Below are 22,388 nucleotides of genomic sequence, written 5' to 3'. Positions count from 1 at the left end.
TAAAAATTTTATTGAAATGGATTTAAGATGGTTTACATCCTTGGCTAACACAACAACAAGATACAACGAACATTCATCACACCCCTACGTTGTTGTTTTTTTTTTTTTTTTTTTTTTTTTTTTTTTTTTTTGATTGGAAAAATATAGTAATTTCAAATTATAATTGTTGAAATTATATATTATACTCAAAATCAGCTACCAATCAATTTTAATCCAACCTAACAATTAAATAAATTTCTATACAAATTAAATCAAACAAAAAACTATATGCACAACGAAAAATACATAGTTGTATATATCCAAAACCAGGTACTACACAAATGTATTCAAAAGCTACTAACCTTTTTGTATTCAAGGTGTTTTAAAAAATTTAATTATTTTAGTTATTTTTATGTATTTTTTTACTAAGTGATTATCTTTTAAGATTATAAATAACTTCATGAGCGCGTATTCAGAGGCTCTTCTATTTTTTTGGTAAAAGTTAATAATTTGCATCCATTATAAATTGGGATTACTACATTTTTCAATCACAAAAATACCTAAGGGTGTGATGAGTGTTATGCGTTGTACCAAATATTAACTTTTCTCCATGCATAACACTTATCACACTCCTAGGTACTTTCTCCATACATAACACTCATCACACTCCTAGGTATTTTTGTGATTGAAAAATATAGTAATCCTAATTTATAATGGATGCAAATTATTAACTTTTACCAAAAAACAGAAGAGCCTCTGAGCATGCACGTGAATGCGTGCTCAGAGGCTAGTCTATTATTATTTATTTTATAGAAATGCTATCCCCATAATATTTTCATAACAAATTCTAGATAACAAGTTATTACTGAATTTAAAATGGACCCACAACTAATATCACTTTTTTATCAATCAATAGTAGCTTACTTATGATTTGTTATGAAATTAATGTGAAAATGTTGTGGACTTAGCGTTTTTTTATTTGATCTATAAGAAACTAAGATCTTAACAATTGTGAAAATATTGTGATAATAACAAACGTTACAACATTTTCACAAAACATTTATTTTCAGTTGTGGTTGGTCACAGTCTCATAGTTTATTATTTTATTTTGATTTTTAAGAAATTGACACCCCAATAATTGTGAAAATATTGTGAAATTTGTTGTGTTAGTATAACAATATATATGCCAATTCATATAAATATTTAAAAGAAAAAAAAGGCACAAACCGATGACTTAGGGAAAAAAAAGAAAAAAAAAAGAGCATTGTAGCTACTGTGCCAATTGGACAAACCATGAAAGTACTGTAGCTACTGTGGATTTGTGCATTCACGCTTTTTATGTATAGAAATCTATCCTAGAATACTTTTAGCACAAGCATATACCCCACTTTTTTTTTTTTTTTTTTTTTTTTTTTTTTTGGAAGTAGTGTTAGAACTTTTAGTTTGATTTGTAAACTAAAAACCTAATAAAAAGCTAATTTAAAATCAAAGAAAATAAAAATAAAAATGGATAGGATCCTTTAAAAAATTCTAGAATTAACAAAATTACTATAATACCTTTAATTTATAGGGGATGGCAAAAATACAATTTTGGCCATAAATACAAAATTGGCTAAAACTTTTATGGTAAAAATTCAAATTAAAAATTGTTTTTAACATTTGGACACATATAATTAGACCTTTAAAATTACATGACTTTTAATTCAATTAGGCTTGACATTACCCATAAAATAAAATCTTGTATAGACGTATTGTTAAAGTAGTAACAAAATTTATTCTTCCATGACTGGAGCAACTACTTGAGGGCAAAAACAATCTGATCAAATTGGTATCAACAGCTTTTTAGGCAAGGCATGGTTATTATACATACTTTTAGGCTTTGTTACTTGAAACTTTTGAAATCTTTGCTATAAATATTTGGATGTAACTGAAAAATTATTATTTAGAGCTTTGTAATAAGAGTTTGAATTTGGTAAGGATGGAGTGTAAAATTTATGTCTGCATCTCAATAAGATCTTGTTCAACAAATTATAAATGTTGCGATGCAAAGTGTTTTTTTTTTTTTTTTTGGAGAAATAATTACAACATGCTACTAACCCCGCAGCTCGAACCCTTTCCTCCTCTAGACCCCCAAGCATTTTGTGCATGGAGAGATGCCAATTTAGTTACAAATCCTTTGGCGTGACGCAAAGTGTTTTAGATTTGAAAAGTCTGGGAAGCAATAGCTTTGTAGTAGCATCTTGTTGTATGGCCAAACAAAATATTGCTATTTCTACAGTAATTTTTAAAATTTTTTTTGGGATGAAGCAACTTTTATTCAACAGACCATATTACAACAATAGTACAAATCCCAAGCATTAAGCTGCAATCTACCTAGAGCTAACATCAGCCTAACATGTATTAAAAATTAAGAAAGGAGTTTTCACAAAGCACATTGTTAGAAATACTGAATAATTGTATTGTATTTCTCAAGTAATAGAATATACATAATTGCCTTTATATAGGAGGCAGAGTGTGCAGTATAAGTGTGCTGTACAAGTAAACAAGGTGGGCCTAAAACCCATATACCCTAATACACATTAACAGCCCCCCTTAAACTCAAGGTGGATGTGAGATTAACTTGAGGTTGTCAACCAAAGTACGAAGACATCCCTTAGGATGTGACTTGGTGAAGATATTTGCAAGTTGATCTTTAGAGGAGACTGAGATTAGCTTGAGAGCACCATGGACAAGATGATAACGGATAAAATGAAAATCGATCTCGATGTGTTTAGTCTGTTCATGGAAGACATCATTGTGAATAATATGAATGACACTCTAGTTGTCACAATAAAGAAGAGTAGCAGAGGATGTGGATACATCTAATTCTTTGAGAAGCCACCGTATCCAAAGGAGCTCAAATGTGGTATCAGCAAGGGCACGATATTCTGCTTTAGTACTGGAGCGGGCTACATGAGTTTGTTTTTTTGTTTCGCCAAGAAATCAGAGAAAAATCAAGAAGAAAGCAATAACCAGTGGTGGACCTGTGATCAGTGGGATCTCCTGCCCAATCAGTATCAGAAAATGCACGGAGAATAAGAGGAGATTGAGCAGAGTAGAAAAGACCATGGAAAAGAGTGTCCTTTAGGTATTGAAGAATGCGCAGAATAGCAGCATAGTGAGTAGATCGTGGAGCAGACAGATATTGGCTCACCTGGTGAACAACATAAGAAATGTCTGGACGAGTAACAGTGAGATAAACTAGGCTGCCAACCAAGTGTCTGTAAAGAGAGGGATTAGACAATGGTTTCCCCCCTGACGGAGTCAGATGTGCATTAAGTTCAACTGGAGTGTCAACAGTCTTGCTATTAGTGAGTCCAGCTTGAGACAAGAGATCAGAGGCATACTTGGCTTGAGTAATATAAAGTCTATCTGTAGAATGAGTGATTTCAAGACCCAAGAAGTAGCTGAGATGTCCAAGATCTTTCATCTCAAACTGCTGACTGAGAAAATCCTTGAGTTCTTGAATGCCATTGAGGTCATCACCAGTTATGATCATATCATCCACATACAGAAGAAGTAAAATAATGCCTTTGTCAGTGCGACAGAGAAATAAGGCAGAGTCATGATGACTGGCCATGTAACCCAAGCGAGAGATGGTAGAGCTAAATTTGGCAAACCAAGCTCGTGGAGCTTATTTAAAGCCATAAAGTGCACGCCGAAGGTGACAAACCTTGTTTGATTCAACAGAGAGACTAGGAGAAGGTTGTATATAAACTTCTTCACTTAAATCCCCATTAAGGAATGCATTTTTGACATCCATCTAGAAAAGGTCCCATTTACTAGTAGCAGTAACAGCTAAGAGGGCACGAACAGATGAGATGCGAGCAACTGGAGCAAAGGTCTTTTCATAATCAATCCCATACTCCTGTGTAAAACCTTTTGCAACAAGACGAGCTTTGTAGCGCTTAATGGACCCATCAAAACGAGTCTTAATCTTGTAGATCCACTTACAACCAACCACAGAATTCCCAGGGGGGAGAGTCACCAAATCCCAAGTATGATTTTTAGATAATGCATCAAGTTCCTCTTTCATTGCAATCTGCCACAAAGGGTCAATGGAAGCCTCAAGATAGGTGTGAGGCTCGTGCAGTGTAGCAAGGGTAGTGTAACAATGATAATCAAGTAAATGTGTAGGAATGGATCTTATCCGAGTTGAGTGACGAGGTGGAATGTCTTGTGCAAGATCTTCAAGCGGAGCAGGAGTAGGGGACCCAAGCTCAGGGTTGGGTAGCTTGTTTTCAACCTGTGCATCTTCCACCTGTTCATTAAAGGGTGAACTGGGATCAAAGGTATCTGGTGGTTGGACAGAGAAGTCTATAGGAGAATCAAGAGCAACTACAGGAGGATCAGGAGCAGCTACAGAATGATCAGGAGCAGCTACAGAAGGAATATGTGCCTCATCTGAAAAAAGATCTAAAACAGAGGAGGAAGATAGGAAGGCACAAAAGTGAGAGAGCTCGACAAATGAGCGATGTTCCCAAAAGACAACATTGCGGGAGATATGAAGATGATGAGAGACAGGATCATAACACCGATATCCCTTTTAAGTTTTGCCATAGCCAAGAAAACAACAAAGCCTTGACTGAGGCTCAAATTTGTTATGCTCATGTGGCTGAAGAAGAATGAAACAAGCAGAACCAAAGGAGCGAAGGTGGTGATAGTCTGGAGGGGACCCAAAAAGGCGCTCATATGGGGTTTGATTTTGAATAACAGGACTTGGAATGCGATTAATAGCATGAACAGCATGAAGAGCAGCCTCGCCCCAAAAAGGAGCAGGAACTTTGGCAGAGAGAAGAAGTGCACGAATAGTGTCAAGAATATGACGAAGTTTTCGTTTGGCTCTACCATTTTGCTGAGAGGTGCCTGGACAAGTTAGTTGATGAACAGTGCCATAGGAATGCAAAATAGCTTGGAAAGCATATTGAGTATAATCAAGAGCATTATCAGATCGAAAATTTTTGAGACGTTTGGAAAATTGAGTTTCAACCATTTTTGCAAAATTAGAATATACTTGCAATAACTCAAAACGATGTTTCACATTAAAAATTCAGCTATAGCGAGAGTAATCATCAACGAAGACAACAAAATATCGAGACCCACTGATACTACAGATAGAGGAAGGCCCCCAAGCATTAGAATGAATAAGGTTAAAGATATCAGTGGATGTTGATTCACTAGTATTGAAAGGAAAAGTTGGTTGTTTTCCTAACTGACATGAAATACAATCAAAATTTTCTGTAGACACTGAACCTAACAAACCTCTAGAAGCCAACTGTTGTACCCAAGAGGAAGATGCGTGAGCAAGTCGAGCATGCCAAGGTGCAAGGGAAGGAGTAGAAGAAACTGCAGCAGCTGTAGCAATAGAAACAGGAGCAACAAGTGGAAGACGAACGTTGTTCACAGGAAACATACGCCCAACTTTGGGACCGGTTCCAAACTCCTGTCCCGTCCTTGGATCCTACACAATACACCCAGAATAATCAAAGATAATGCGATAACCTAACTCAGTTAATTGTCTCACAGAAAATAAATTGTAAGAAAGGTCAGAAACATTAAAGACACCAGGAACCGAGAGATTGGAGGTCGAAACGGAACCTATATTATGACCAAACATTGTGGAATCATTTGCTGTGTGAATATTAAGAGGGTGTGGTGCAGGTTTAATTTCAGAAAATAAGGATGAGTGAAGAGTCATGTGATTGCAACAAGCAGAATCCATAAGCCAAGAGGAAGGAAACATACCAAATAAAATTGAGAGAGAAAATGAATAAGATGCATTACCAACCATACGAATGACATTGGTGATAACATTTTTAAGGCCATCTGTGGACATGGTGAAAGTGCGTCCTAAAGACTTAGACTGTGCAGAGATGGGAGCCATTTTTTGGACACTCTCAGTGGTAGCAACAGTAGCAACATAAATTGAAACAGCTGATTTGTTCCGATGATAGCAAGTCTCAATATTGTGGCCAAAACGTTTGCAAAAATTGCAAAAACGGTTGCTGGATTGTTGACAACGATTATTGCAACAAGAAGAAGACCTTTCCTTATTCTTCATTTAGAAGCAAAATATGCAAAAACGGACTGCAAAAATGAACTCTACGCGAAAAACTAGGTAAGGAGCACCAAGAATGCAAAAAGTCAACTCTGCCAAAAAGTCAACGGTCAAAACTAGGTCAAAGTCAACAGATGACGTCAGTAGAAGAGAAGATGACGTCAGCAGCAAATTGGACGATGACGTCAGCTACGGCTGACGTGGTAGAGTGACGTCACAGATGACGTTAGTAGCAATAAGGATGGCGGCGCGTGTAGCGTGTGAGACGCGTAGAAAATGTGCAGAATACTTCAGCGGCGCGTGAGGGCGTGTGGGAAGTCCGATGAGGCCGATTCTTTTTCGGTAATGTAGATCGAAGAAGGACGATTCAGATGACGGCGACGGTGAGATGATCGAAGCAATATTGAAGGCGTGTGAAGCGCGTGGAAAAAATTGCCGGATATTTGACTAGCGTGTGGCGGCGCGTGGAAGGTAAGAAGGTGATGATTCCGACGGCGTTGTGTAGATAGGTTGAAAATCTACACGGTGATATGTCTTATGTCCTAATCGGAGGTCCTTTGTGGATGATCTGACGAAGGCAGTGATCTTTGTGGCGGTGATCGAGCTTCTTGGAGGATTCAACCTTGAGCACCTCTGACGGCGGTGGAGCAGTCAGGAGAGGGCACGGAAAAGGTTTACTGACCCAAGAAGTCGAGGCAGTGGAAAACACCAACAAAGACAAGACTGCAAGACACAAGAAAGTTAGAGCAATGGCTCTGATACCATGTTAGAAATACTGAATAATTGTATTGTATTTCTCAAGTAATAGAATATACATAATTGCCTTTATATAGGAGGTAGAGTGTGTAGAACAAGTAAGTGTGCTGTATAAGTAAACAAGGTGGACCTAAAGCCCATATATCCTAATACACATTAACACACATATTAGCTTAAAAAATAATTTTTTTTTTTTTAATGTTTCTACTCCAAGAGAGCTAATATCTAACATCATGCACAATGAATTGCACATTTGCACCATATCAAATTCAAGTCAAATCTTTCCATTGCGAATTCTGGCATTTCAATTAATTCAACTTTGATAGATAATAGTTGCTCAGACTATATTCATATCTGTATAAGTCTAAAAGCTGAAGTGTAGCAATTAATGTTGCTACGCTCACATTGTGCCATATTAGCAGCTATGTCATTTCCATCATCTTTTCTGAATTTTTCCTTCAATTTTAAACTGAATTTTTCCTTCAATTTTAAAATAATTTTTACCAATTTTAAAATAGTAATAATTATAAAATTATTTCAAGCTCTATCTCTACTTTAAAGCACACTTCTTATAAATTTAATTCCAAGCCCAAATCCAATGCCTTCTAAATTGAAACCCTTTGTAAAACCTTCTGCTTTCTCACGGTTACAACTTTTTGTATTTGCTTTCCTTTTGTTACATGGTTTCAAATTCCTTTCTTCCACGTTTTGTTTCACCGTATCAGGTTTAGTTCCTTCCCCTTCCCCACCTTTTGTTTCTCACGGTTTCAGCTTTTGTTCTACAGTTTTACTCGCGGTTTAATTTTTCTGTTCTATGGTTTCAGCTTTTGTTTTGGTTTCTAATGGTAGCCTCTTGGTCTTCCTTCTGTCTTTCCTCTCCTCACAGTATATTAGTACTAACATAAGCTGGGTGATTGAGTTAAGGTATCCCTACATCCCAATTTCTTTTGTGCTCTATTTCTCCTCATGTTTTAGTTTTTCCCTTTTACGTTTTGTTTCTGCCTATTTCGTGTTGTCGTGTGGATGGTTACGTTGAATTTATTTTGTAAATCGTTTTTCTTACGCTGTTGAATATGTTACTGCTGGTTTTTTTTATTGGAGCACTGCTTCTTTAGGGTATGTTCATTCTGAGTTCTTGGATTGGGTCATATCTTGTGTTTTGTGCTCTATTCTTTTGCTTTATTTTATTTTATTTTATTCCTTTTCCTGTTTTGTTTCTGCCTATTTCGTGCTGTGGTGTAGATGGTTGTTACGTTGAATTTACTTTCTAAATCATTTTTCTTAGGTGTTGAATTTGTTACTGCTGTGTTTTTTAATTGGAGCACTCCTTCTGCTTCTTTTGGGTATGTTCATTCTGAGTTCTTAGATTTGGGTCATTTCCTATGTCATTCCAATGACTTAGTGTGACTTTGATTTATATAATTGCAAAATTTAAAGAGTTCCAACGAGCGTTAGTTGGGAACATTTGTTGTAATTTGTTTTCATGCAATAAAGGTGCTATCTTTTCAGAATATGAACGACGTGAAGATGTATCACTTGGAGAAAGTCATCGACCTGCAATTTTTAGTGTTTATGTTAACGAGGATACCAATGAAGTTAATTGTAATTCCCAATTAGAGTTCTTGTACTTCAGCATAGATAATTTAAGATTGTAAATATCTAGATTTTGATTCCTAATCTAAGCTCAAAAGAATCTAAATTTGGTTTTTTTTTTTTTTTTCCTCAAATGTCCTTTGGTTTAATATTTCACTTTGAAATAGAATAGCTTATGCACTTATTTTTTAATAGTTTTCTTAGAATTTTTGTTTGTTTATATAGTTCAACATATTTGGCTGCATAGCATTCTTTAGATCATCAAATTTCCTCCCTACAATAGAAATCAAGTATTTTCATTTGAAAAATCAATTCATAACTTCTTGAGATTGTGTGTGTGTGTGTGTTATGTGTTTATTCTGGGCTACCAACAATGCATTGATTAGGGCTCTTTAGTTTCTATTATATTGTCTTCATTTGTGAAGTTTTGACTTAGCAATTTTGGATTAATTAAGGCTAACTTAAAGTCTGGTTTACTCTGCAGTGTACAATATAAGGAAGTTCGACTTGAAATTCAAAACAAATTGAACAAGTGGGTTAGCCTATTTTTTCTTTTGAGATCAAATTATAATGGTTAGTAAGTTGTATTACTTATGATTAAATTGCTTCAAGTGATTCTTAAGCTACATTAATTTTATTGTCTTGAGTTTTCTTTCTTCTTATTTTTTCCTCAAAAATTTTTGGTTGCAGGTCAACTGGAACCATAACTTGTGTATGTATCCGCAATTGTTGATTGGGTATATTCAGTATCACCATCGACAATGCATCAAGTAAGGCCTAGGATTTCCTTTGGTTTACACTTTATGCCATGGTTGCTTCCATTTCCTATCTATATAATTAGAAATAGCTCTTTTCTTTCTTGAATATATTCGGTTTCTGACAATTCATTCTAGTTTCAAATCTTATGTTATGGCTCCCTAACTTAAAAGTTGCTGAAGCAGTTACTTCAACACTTTTATAGATTCTGAGGTATGCATCTGTGATTAACCTTACATACTGTTATCATCATATATATCTTTATTTGAATATTCAATCTTTAGAAATAGTCAATGACTGAGACTATGAAATTCTGTCTTTAGATTTGTGCAAGAAATTGAAGAGTCCAATAAGGAATAACAACTTGAAACTCGAATTTGATGCATTTTTGCCTGATATCAAGTTATGGATTTTGGTAAGCCATATTACTATTCTTGAGTTTTCTGTCTTTTTTTATTATTTACTTTTATCCTTGAGACTCTTCAGAGAATCATTTCGAATAATATTCAATAGGAAATGACTTCAGCACTTTTATATATAACAATTGTGATTAGTCTCCTTACATATTGATGATCATCATATATATCTCAATTTGAATGTTCAATCTTGAGATATAATCAATGACAAACTATGAAATTTTGTTGTTAAACTTTTGGCAGAAGATAAAGTTCCCAATAAAGAGGAGCATGTTGAAATTTGAATATGATTCATTTTTTTGTCAAAGATTAAGTTATATTATGTATCATCTTTAAAGGATGCCAACAATATTGATCTTATGGGAAAAGTTATATAAAAAAATTGAGAAAAAAATGTTTTGTATTACAATCTACTAAAAATGCTTTTTAAATATTTAAACATTTTCTATTTTTTACATCACTAACGTATTTTACAACTATCAAATGTTGTAACTTAAGTCTTAATATTCTTAAGTTTTTTGGGCAAAAAAAAAAAAAAAAAAATTTTTTTTTTTTGCAAAATGAAGTATCTATTCTGTAAGACTACCAAACTTGATAATTTGCAAATGATGGAACCACTCGCAATAATATTTGCATAGTTATATATTTCTAGCTAAAGGAATCATTAAGGATTCATCAAACTTGCAACTTTTAACCATTTAAACTTGCTGTTTAAGTACATGAATATTAGGAATTAATCTTATAGCTTTCATTAATCTAGAGGAAGATGAATTTAAAAAAAATGAAGTTTTTGAACATTTTTCTAAGTTTTTCCGTGCATTGCACGGGTTAGCAACTAATGGAGGATAAAAGATGTGCGGGGTTGACACATGACGACCCATGGATGATGCACTAGTTGCAATAATTGTGATGATCTTTTTGTAGCGGATGTTAAGGTTATCTAGTAGGAGAAGACAAGGAGGGATTAGGTGGAATTGGCGAGGACTGAAGGCTACCTTCTAGCATTTCTACTACCTTAGTCATTGATGGTTGGTTTGGTGGAATGGTTTGAATGCGCCACAAACTTATTAAAATCATCTTCCTTGCAATTTCTTCTTCCTCTTCACTTGTAATCCCATCCAATCTTAAATCCTTACCTCTTTCAAGATGCTCATAAATATAATGAGAAACATATATTTCACTGGTGTGAGACACTTCAGCATCGATATTTTTTCTTCCTGCTACTATTTCAAGAACCATCATTTCGTAGCTATACACATCAGACTTGTGAGATATTCTACCAATGTTTCTCTACTCCACTTCAGGAGCAATATATCCAGCAGTCCCTCTAGCATTCATTGTTGATACAATACTATCTTTCCTTTCACACAGTTTTGCAAGGCCGAAATCGGAGATTTTGGGACATAAATTATCATCTAAGAGAATGTTGTGAGGTTTTATGTCAAAATGCAGAATCCTTGTGTTACAACCACGATGTAAGTACTCTAATTCTCGAGCAATGCCTTTACAATTTCATTTTGTGTTTTCCATTTTAGTAGACCATTTTCACTTGACAATCCTTAAGTATATATGAACTTATCCAATGATCTGTTGGACATTTATTCATAAATCAATGCTCTTTTAATTCTTCTCATAAGAGAAACCCAGAAAAGCGACTACATTAATGCTAGCAATCTCATTAATGAATTCTTCTCCATTACCCTAGGACTCACTTAGTACTTTCACAGCCACTAGACGACCATCAGGTAGCATTCCCTAATACACAACACCGTATCCTCCTTGGCCTATTTTATTTATGAATGAGTTTGTCACTTTCTTCACAAACGAATAACTATATCGCTTTGGGGCAAGAGACCCATAATTCCTTATAAATGCCTTGAATTTTTGCTCATTTCTGGTCTTTCTTCCATAAGATCATTGCCGCATGATAAGCATTCTCTCTTAAAGTTGTAGAAAGCCACAATCGAGATTAATATAATCCCAGCCACAACTGTTGAAATGCCTGTATGCAAAGAATGGTTTAAGAATTGTGTTTCACTAATAATAATAATCATCAGGGCAACCAGGAAAAAAGTGAAAAAAGAAAAAAGGAAAATGGAAAAAGGAAAAAGAAAAAAAGAAAAAGAAAAAAAGAAAAGAAAAAGAAAACATGTATATCAGTATTAATAAGTATATGTTCATTCTACAGACCAGAGGTATTTACTTTCCATTTTATACAAGGGCCAGATAGCAGAACTTAGTAAGAAATACTTCTTGACAAACGTTCAAAATACCTATAGCAACTTTAACAGTTAAATTGTGCTTTGAACCTGCGTCAGGAACATAAGAAAAGTTAGACTTCTTTTTATGAAGTGAATGTTAGTATTAAAATTTATGTTGGGGTTAAGAGAGAGTGTAAAATAACAAAAAAAAAAAAAAAAAAGTAGTTTGGCCTGATGGTTTGTATCCATAATGAAAAGCCGTTAAGTGGCTATATTTTTATATTATTTTAAATTCGTGTGTTACAATAAGCTCATAAAAGGTATATACAGAGAGACTAAATCTAAAATACCCATAGACTAACATGGGGTTATTTTACTTACTCTACAAGTAGGTTTAATATTACTTTCCTTACACTACGAAGAACATTGATATCTCTAATATCCCCCCCTGTATTGATATATCTAACATCCTCTACATCAAAGTGAAAACTTAAAATCCCCTTGAGTTTGGAATATGAAAATGAGAACTAAAGTGCGACCATGAAGGACGAGATCAAATGTAGAATGGAATAGACATTATGTAAAGTGGAATGCTCAAGAAAAATATTGTGGCAGCAAATGATGACGGTAGACAACAAATGAAGGCTGGAAGATGGTTATTGTGCCAAAGGATTGCTACTATGGTTGGAGGATGGCTACAAAGGCTAGATGATGACTGCATTGGTAGGTTGGGGCACATTGGTAGAGGAACGGTGTCTCACGTATGCCATCCTCAAGCCAGTATTCCTTTATCGATGTCCCCTAGGCCATCTATGTAGCCATTCTTTGGTCATAATAGCTATCCTCTTGTGAAATTGCAGCTTTAGACCCAGACGGCTTAACTAACAATTCTCAATTAACTTATTCAGTTATTAGTTAAAGTAGTTAATTAACACAAGATTCAAATCACAAAAAAAGCACAAGTTGATGATGCATAAACATAGTTAAAAGTACAATTATGTTAGGATCACTTTTATAATGCCACTGTGTATTGGTTGTTGTATAAACTGATGCTATTGGTTGTATTAGTTGGTTATACTTGTTAATTAGGGCTTAACTATGGTTAATATTGAGTTAGGGTTAGTACTTGTAACTGCTGTTAGTTAGGTTGAGAGGGTTAGTTGGTTAGGGTACAGAGAAGAGGCAGTTATGCAGTCAAATAGGGCAGTACTCTTGTATAAAAGGCTACGATGGTCATTAATAACATTTCAAGCAAGAAAATTGTCACTAATTAAATCTACTTCCTATCTCAATTCTCTAATTCTCCATTCTTTCTCTATTCTGGAGGCAGAGCTGTCCTCGAACTTAGCTACAATCAAATACAATCACCCTTAATTTTCTTTACAATTAGTTCACTATCCTTGCAATTGGTATCAGAGCAGGCTTTCCTTGGCATCCATGGCAGAGACTCGTGCTTCTGCTGCAACCAACGACGCTATTGCTTCGCTTCGAAATACAATTGATCATCACACAAAGGAGTTACAAGAGATGAGAACCATACAAGAAATTCATATGAGAACGTTGAATGAAATGAGTCAACAATTGACTACAATCTTGCAGAAATTGAGTTCTTTAGACCAGGGTGGGTCTCTCTAATCTTAGAGAATTGGGGAAAATCAAAACCCTAGTTCTGCATTGTTGCACTTATGTGCAGGACCCCATTTCTCATCGCAATTATGACATAATCTTTTTTTCTTCCTCTCTTCCATTTGAGGAGGTGATATTCTTTTAATTGGCAATTTATTAGTCTTGTTATCTATCAATGGAAGAGCTTTGGGTGGACCAAGAATTGAGGGCTTACCTTGATCCATCTGAACCTTAGAAGACTTCGTACAACTCCAATTGTATTCTTCTTGAATCTTGGATAATCCAAAGGCCTCATTTAATGATTGAGGATTGAGCATACGAATAGAGAGCCTTATCTCATCCTTCAAGCCATTGAGAAAACAACTCAACTTGTGTGCAGGAGATAACCCCTTGATCATATTTGACAAGACTTCAAATTGAGCTTTATACATTACCATAGTAGTTGTTTACCTCAACTTGGTTAACATATCCATAGGATCATCATATGTAGTCGTGCCAAACCTCACTTGCATAGCTTGAACCAAGGACTCCTAGTCACAGAACACACTTATTTCTTCACTTTCTTGGAACCAAATTAGTGCTTCTCCCTCCATATGAAATGAAGCTAACATCAATTTCTCACCAGTGGGGTTATTATAGTGCCTGAAGTACTGATTAGCCTTATACATCCAACTCACAGGTTCTTCACTAGAAAATTTGGGAAATTCCAACTTTATGGGGCAAGACACAAGCAACAATGTTGTGTTATTTCTTCTTGATTGTGTGGAGTTTGTGCCTAATGAGAGTTCAGGGATATGAATTATTGAATTGGAAGAAGGAGGTGAGAATTCTGTTACTGATTGTTCCTTGAATGGTCAAGAGGGTAGTGTTGAAGAAGCTGGAATCACCCTTTATGCTCTAAGTGGTACTCCTATTTCTGGTACCATGAGGGTAATGGGGAGGATTAAGCACAAATCTTTGGAAATTTTGATAGACTTGGGTAGCACACATAATTTTGTTGATACTTCATTGTTTTCTCAGTTGCACATTCCTATGGACACTTCACAAGTTTTGGAAGTGAAGGTAGCTAATGGTGATTTGCTTAGGACTCAAGGGTTGTGTGAGGCAGTTTCCCTTTGTTTGCAAGGGCACCAATTTTTGGTTTAGTTACATGTACTGCCTATGGGGGGGGGGGGTGTGATTTGGTGTTAAGAACTCAGTGGTTGAGTGCTTTTGGGGTCATTCAATGGGACTTCAAGCTACTAACTATGTGTTTTACTTATGGACAAAAGTTTGTGCTCTTACATGGTTTGAAGGAAGCAGGCTCTCACATTCAAGAAGGAAACCAGTTCTTGAAGGAACTTGTGAAAAGAGAACTGGTCTTACAGATTGCATGTCATACTACTGCTCACTATATAGATCAGGCTACCCAAGTTCCTACCTAGGTTACTGATCTGCTGTTGGAATTTGAGTCAGTTTTTGTTACTCCTGTTGGTTTACCTCCCATCCGAGGGCATGAATACCAAATTCAGCTTAAGGAAGGAGTTCAAGCCATCTGCCAAAGGCCCTACAGGTATCCTTTTTATCGGAAAAATGAAATTGAAAAAATAGTTCAAGAGTTGTTGTCTGCTGGTTCAATTAGGCACAGTTGTAGTCCATTTGCTTCACATGTTCTTTTGGTAAGAAAGGCTGATGGGTCTTGGAGGATGTGCATAGAGTATAGGACTTTGAATCAAGACACTATTAAGGACAAGTATCCTATTCTTGTCATTGATGAGTTGGGAGGGGCTTGTGTGTTTTCTAAATTGGATTTGAGGTCTGGTTACCACTAAATCAGAATGAAAGAAGAAAACATCCCTAAAACTGCTTTTAGAACACATGAAGGCCACTATGAATTCTTAGTTATGCCTTTTAGCTTAACTAATGCTCCCTCTAGTTTTCAGTCCTTGATGAATGACATCTTTAGGCCCTTCTTAAGGAAGTTTGTTATTGTTTTTTTTTTTTTTTTTTTGATGACATATTGGTGTATAGTAAATCCTTGTCTGATCATCTTGGTCATCTCAGATTGGTCTTGGAGACCTTGGTCAAACATTAGCTATTTTCTAAGAAATCAAAATGTATGTTTGCTTGTGGGGAGGTAGAGTACTTAGGTCACCTCATTTCTGGTAAGGGAGTGAGAAATGACCCAAAAAAGACCGTTGCTATGCAGTAATGGCCTGTACCTAGAGATGTTAAAGCCTTGGGGGGTTTCTTGGGTCTCACTGGGTACTATAGGAAGTTTGTGAAGGGCTATAGACAAATTGCTGCACCCTTGACTGCTCTATTGAAGAAGGATTCATTTGTTTGGGCTCCAGAAGCTGCCAATGCATTTCAGATGCTTAAGGAGGTTGTCTCAAATCCTCCAGTGTTAGCTTTGCCTAATTTTACCAAGCCTTTTACTGTGGAGTGTGATGCTTCTGGTGTGGGTTTAGGGGCTGTCCTAATGCAAGATCACAAGCCTATTGCCTTTCATAGTCAAGCATTGAAAGGTAATAAGCTCTTACTTCCTACCTATGAGAAGGAATTACTAGCTTTATCGGTGGCAGTAAAGAAGTGGAGACCCTACTTGTTGGGAAGACCATTTGTTATCAAAACAGATCATCAAAGTCTAAAATACCTCTTAGAGCAGAGGGTGGGCACACCAGTACAACAGAGGTGGATTACCAAGCTCCTTGGCTATGCTTTCATTGTGGAGTACAAACAAGGTAAAGAGAATGTGGTGGTTGATGCACTCTTAAGAAGGTCAGGTGATGAAATTACAGCGTTTGCTTCTGTCCAATTTGATTTGCCTATTTTTGTTCCAAGTGTGTCAGCTATTTTAGATGTTCCACCTCCTTCAGAAGGCACCTTGTGCATTATATCATTTCCTACTCCATCATGGTTGTCTGATCTCAAGAAGAGCTATACTTCTGACCTTAAGATACAGACTATTGTGCAAACCATTTAGTTAGGTTCTGATGCTCCTCCTGGGTTTACCCTCTACAATAGGTTACTATTTTATAAGGGTAAACTGTATTTGGGTGAGTCTAGTGGTGATTTGAAGTCTGTGGTCCTGCATCAGGTGCATGACAGCCCCTTGGGGGGCCATTCTAGCTACCTTAAGACCTTGCAGAGGCTTCAGAGAGATTTTTACTGGTCTGGATTGAGGCAAGACCTAAAGCAATATGTGAAAGAATGTGATGTTTGCCTGAAACTTAAACATGAGACTTGCTTTCCAACTGGGCTGTTGCAACCCTTGCCCATTCCAGAAAAACCATGGTTAGATGTGAGCATGGATTTTGTGGAAGGACTGCCCAAGTCTCATATGCAGTCTGTGGTATTGGTGGTAGTGGATAGGCTTACCAAGTATACTCATTTTATGGCTTTCTCCCATCCTTACGCTGCTACCAAGGTGGCTAATGTCTACCTACAATTTGTGTTTAAATTGCATGGTATGCCCTCTACCATTGTTAGTGATAGAAATCATAGTTTTAAAAACCGGACCGGACCGTCTGGTTCAACCGGGAACCGGACACTAATCCGGTCCGGTTATTGTTAAAACCCGAAAATAGAAGAAAAATCGTTAAAACCGGAAAACCGCCTATTTAACCGGAAAACCGGAAATCAGTACGGTTAAACCGGTTTTTAGCAGGTCTTCTTTAAAAATTAAAACTACAGATGCTGTGTTAAAAAAAAAAAAAAAAGAGAAAGAGAGATTTTTTTTTAGATTTGAGAGTAGAGATTTTGATTTTGAAAATGTTTTCAAGCTTGAAATTGTGAAGCCTAAGACACCGATAGTTACTCCAAAAACATCAGATCTCCTATCTTTATGTTGAGGAAGGAGACCAAAAACGAAGCAAATTTCATATGACTTTATCTGTCTGCACTCCGCTTCAGCCTTTGTTTTCTGCTCTTGCACATACGCATATTGATAGGAGAGACACAGAGAGAGGGAGAGAATTTTGAAGAAGGAAATTCGGAAATGAAACTCTAGCAAAACCAAAAAGTGGATGGGAAAGAAATAAGTCCAGAGACTTGTTTGAAAGTTTGAATAAATGTGTGGTGTGTGTGATATAAACGTGTAAGTGTAGGATAGGTGGGAAAAAAGTATCAAGGGCAATGATATTGTTACCTATTGGTGACTTTCTTTTGGTTATTTGACAAATTAGAAAATAATTAAAAATTGTTTGTAATTGCTATTCTTCACCTTTTTATGGTTGTGTTTTTTTTTTTTTTTTTTTTTTTTTTTTTTGGGTTGAGTATTGTGAAGTGGTGTCCAAAAGTTGGAAAGTTAATATTTAATATTTTACTATTATTAATTTTTTTAGTTAAAATGACTAGTTATAAAATTATTTATTTATTTTTATAATTAATAATTATTTATTTATTATTTATGACATCATCGGTTCAACTACCGGTCGAACCCCGGTCGGACCATAAAACCGATAAACACTCCCTATTCCGGTTCTTTCACCGTACCGGTTTTTAAAACCATGATAGAAATCCTATATTCACTTCTCATTTTTGGAGGGAATTGGTGAGATTGCAAGGAGTGACTTTGACTATGTCTTCTTCTTACCACCCTCAGATTGATGGCCAAACTGAGGTGGTAAACAAGAGCTTGGAACACTACCTAAGGGCTTTTGCAGCTGACAAGCCACTACTTGGGTTGAGTGGTTACCCTTGGCAGAGTTTTGGCTTAACACCAATTTCCATGTTGTTGCTAAGATGACACCCTTTGAGGCTTTATATGGTTACCCTCCTCCTCGGGTTTTAGATTATGTAGCTGGTACTACAAGGGTTGGGGCAGTGGACTTGTTGCTTAAGGGCAGACAACAACTTTTGTCCTTGCTTAAGCAGAATTTATGTGCTACTTAAGAGAGGATGAGGTGGTTTGCAGGAAAAAAGAGGGTAGAGAGGTCCTTTGCAGTAGGGGATTGGATGTATCTAAGGTTGCAGCCATATAAACAGTCCTCAGTGCATCATAAGAAACCTGGGAAGCTGGCTCCAAGGTACTATGGGCCATTTTAGGTCATCCAAAGGATTAAGGAAGTGTCTTATAAATTGGACTTGCCTTTTGGTTCCCTCATTCATCCTGTGTTCCATGTTTCCTGCCTCAAAGCTAAGTTGGGAGACAATGTGGTGCCTAGGCCTACATTGCTTGCTGTAAATGCAGATTTGGTGCTTACCCCAGAACCTGTGCTGATCTTGGACAGAAAATCTATTCAGTTAAGAAGCAGAACTGTGACCTAGGTTCTAGTACAGTGGCAAGGTGAGTGCAAGGAAGATGCTACCTGGGAAATCCTATATGATTTGCAAGCCAAATTTCCTCACCTTGTGGGCAAGGTGCTCTAAGGGAGGGGGTCTTGTTAGGATCACTTTTATAATGCCACTGTAACCATTGTTGTATTGGTTGTTGTACAAACTGATGCTATTAGTTGTATTAGTTGGTTATACTTGTTAACTAGGGCTTAACTATGGTTAATAGTGAGTCAAGGTTAGTACTTGTAACTGTTGTTAGTTAGGTTGAGAGAGTTAGTTGGTTAGGGTATAGAGAAGAGGCAGTTATGTAGTCAAACAGGGCGGTACTCTTGCATAAAAGGTACGATGGTCAATAATAACATTTCAAGCATGCAAATTGTCACTAATTCAATCTACTTCCTATCTCAATTCTCTAATTCTCCATTCTTTCTCTATTCTAGAGGCAGAGCTGTCCTCGAACTCAGCTACAATCAAATACAATCACCCTTAATTTTCTTTACAATTAGTTCACTATCCTTGCAAATTAGCACACAACCGCATAGAGAGACCAATATTGGTTCATGAAGTGAAAACCCTTGTAGAAATACCTACCAAGATGAAAACACTTTAAGGGCAGATTCAAAAAGAAAATCAACTATAAAAGGCTGTCGCAGTACATGCATGTTTATAGACTATTGTACTTGAGCTCCTTGCTCTTGCTAGTAATTGCATACTTCTACATTTTTCCTTCTATGTAATCCGCTTCGCAAACGATCGCCGCTTGTAGATTAACCCACTAGGCACTTCAAGAGATTCTTGTTAGTTTGTGCAACTAAGGACATCTATGTGTTTTCAGAGCAAATTCCTACACAGACATAGGTGGGTGATCAAGGTATTTTGGTTAAGGACATCTCAAGGATATTCAATGGAGAGGTTGGGAAGACAATCATATTTTCTCTTAACTGTTTGATAGCTATTTTCCTATTAGAGAGTAGGGTTAAAATTTTTTATGGGAAGGGATTATGGTTACGATGGCCACATAATCTGCCTAGAAAGTAAGTTTGTAATATTTTAAAAGCTTTCACTCAAGCGAGTGTCGAGTGAGGGACTACAAATTTTTTTTTATAATTTTCAATTTTGTTTGAATGTGATTTGGTTTTCTATCGAGCAAGCTCTTCAATCTTTCACAATGAACAGCAGTCTCATTGTTAAACCCATTTTACACCCTTTATGAATACAAAGAAAAAGACCAAACATTGCAAACTTTTTGTCATGAAATATGCCAATGTGGGGGACTTGGGCCAGGTGATCGGTACCAGCCCATCAAGCTTAAGCCCAAATACACAAGTCGAAACTAGCCTGGGGGATTGGAGCTGGCCCAAATCTTGTAGGTGTAAGGTTGAATTTAATCAACCATTTTATTGGCTTTATTCCGTGCCAAATTTGCTTGTATTTCAGCATTTAGTAACCCTGTATTTAGGTGGGTTTGATGTAAGGGTAGTGAGTGAGATAGAGTGTTGATTGCTCAAGAATGCAAGAAAACAGAGACTCGCGGTTTGCTCTCGTGGGTAGTTCGCGGCTTCAAGCCGCCAAACGCAGCACACGTGCCAAACGTGCCAGAAGGTGAACAGTCATGCTATCTGGAGCACTATAGGACAAAACAGGATAACTGGGCATACGGTTATCTTGCGACTGGGTCTCGCGACTTAGTCAAGTCGCGAGGCCAAGCCGCGAGCCACCCCTGTTTTGTAAAATCTGACGTTTCACATTCCTCTCTCACTCCAGTATAAATACCCCTTATACCCACAAATGTATGAGAGTTTCTAGAGAGAATTTTGAGAGAGAAACCCTAGAGAAAAACAAGATTGATTCATCTACAATCTTCACCTAAGAGACTCTTCAAATTCCTCTACTCTCTTCCTCTCCATTGATACATCCTTGAGAGGTTCTTGGCCAAATCCCTTTCTCACCATACCCATATCTGTGAGAAGGTTTATTTGGTGCTTTGGGAAGCAGTTAGGAAGGAACCAATTCATATTGGTTGATGCTATGGTCTAGTAGCGGAATCCGGGAAGCTAGAAAAGAAAAAGATTCGGCGCAACCTCGTTGGAGCAGGAAGCTTGGAGGGCTTAGGTGCACTGGGTAGATTAGGCTTGGAGCGTCTATTGCTGTCCATGTATCCAAACTACATTTTCTAGTGGATTGTTTACCGCTTGGAGGGCGGCAGAGAGGTTTTACGCCGAGGGTTTCGGTTTCCTCTTCGATAACATATCGCGTGTTGTCCTTGTGTTTGCATCTTCCTTCCCTTTTATCTTTGCCTTTTATTATCTACTGTGGGTTGTGATTTTAAATTGGCTTAGATTATTTTCCAATTCTGTTTTATAGTTTTTGTTCATTTTCCGCACACTAGTTGTTTGACATAAAGCTTGAATTGGTTAATCTGTAAATTGGGGGTCTAAACGTTCAAGAGTGTTTATACACATATTTGAACTTTCAGTGGGGATGGGCCCAGCCCAACAATAAGTGTATCAGGATCTAGAGAGCAATGTTCGGTGAACTTGTTAAGTGTTCGGTCACATATCGGCCCACTACTAACCGTCAAGACAATGCGAAATTAACAAGGACGTAAAGAAGTTCAGATTGCCACTGAGCGCTAGAAGAACTTTTGTGAAGTCTTTGCTGAGCACTATTTGGTGTTTGGAACAAGTTTCAACAGAATCTTCAAAAGACATGATGATTCCTTGAAATTTTGAGTGAAAGTGGGATTGCATGGAACTTGGCGAAACAGTAATGATTGGAACCCCACTAAGAAGAGATTATATAAGTGGAGTGAAGGTAGATAAGTGGGGTTGGTGAAGGGCTTGCTAAAACAACAAAAGAAGAAAAAAGCAAGAAAGAAGTAAGAAGAAAGGGGAAGAATAGTAACAAAGAGGGAGGACAAAAGAATTGAGGGAGACATACGAGAGATAGTAAGGGATTAAGTCTAAGAAGGAAAGGGTTTTTGGGCTAGAAATCACGAGGGTACTTGTAGTTGGGCTGTTTAGGCTCCATTTGAGGCTAAATTTATAGGATTGTGAGGAATCCCACCAACAAATAGATTTGGAGCCCAAATCCACTTCCATAATTATTTATGTTAGTAGGGTTGGGGCACCACAACCAAACTATAGATTTCCTAACAATCTCCACCTGTAGCAACTTTATGACAAAACACCCTAATATTGACTTGAGTATCTCTGCAAGTCTATGAAATCACAAACCAACAAAGACTTACACCTATTCTAGAGACATGATTCTGGGGCTAGAACAATTTACCTGTCTTTGTTGAACTTGAACAAAAATATTAAATGTGTTACAAACCCATGGGTAGAACTCACCTTTAAAAATCGGCTTACAAGGGAAGGGTACCCAAGAACTTATAAACACATAGTTAATCTTATACTTAATCCATGTGGGACATTAGGATCATAACGTATCACCATGCTCTGCAGTCGACGTCCATGACGACTCACTCTAGTGACATTGACCTGATGGTAGCCCTTTCTCTTTTTGGTGGTTCCATTTACCTATCAATAATTTTAAATTTAGCCTCTAGGTTGCCCCCTCCAAATCTGACCGCAAAGCTGCAACTCATTTGATTCCATACTCAATGAGCTACATCCGATTACTCAAATTGGTGGTTGGCTTTGATACCAAATGTTACAAACCCATGAATAGAACTCACCCTTG

At 36.8% G+C, this 22,388-nt stretch overlaps 1 long non-coding RNA gene across 1 annotated transcript; it reads left to right on the top strand.

The window, feature by feature from the left end:
* Positions 1 to 9,299: 9,299 nt before the first annotated feature.
* On the top strand, positions 9,300 to 11,017 carry LOC115970947. The gene is made up of 3 exons (XR_004087181.1): positions 9,300 to 9,394; positions 9,505 to 9,596; positions 10,969 to 11,017. It is a non-coding gene; the product is annotated as an uncharacterized LOC115970947 (long non-coding RNA).
* Positions 11,018 to 22,388: the final 11,371 nt, after the last annotated feature.

This window comes from Quercus lobata, chromosome 12 (assembly GCF_001633185.2).
Source record: "Quercus lobata isolate SW786 chromosome 12, ValleyOak3.0 Primary Assembly, whole genome shotgun sequence".
Classification (NCBI taxonomy): domain Eukaryota; kingdom Viridiplantae; phylum Streptophyta; class Magnoliopsida; order Fagales; family Fagaceae; genus Quercus; species Quercus lobata.
Note: the sequence above shows the minus strand (reverse complement) of the source record. Positions and strands in the feature narration are given on the sequence as shown.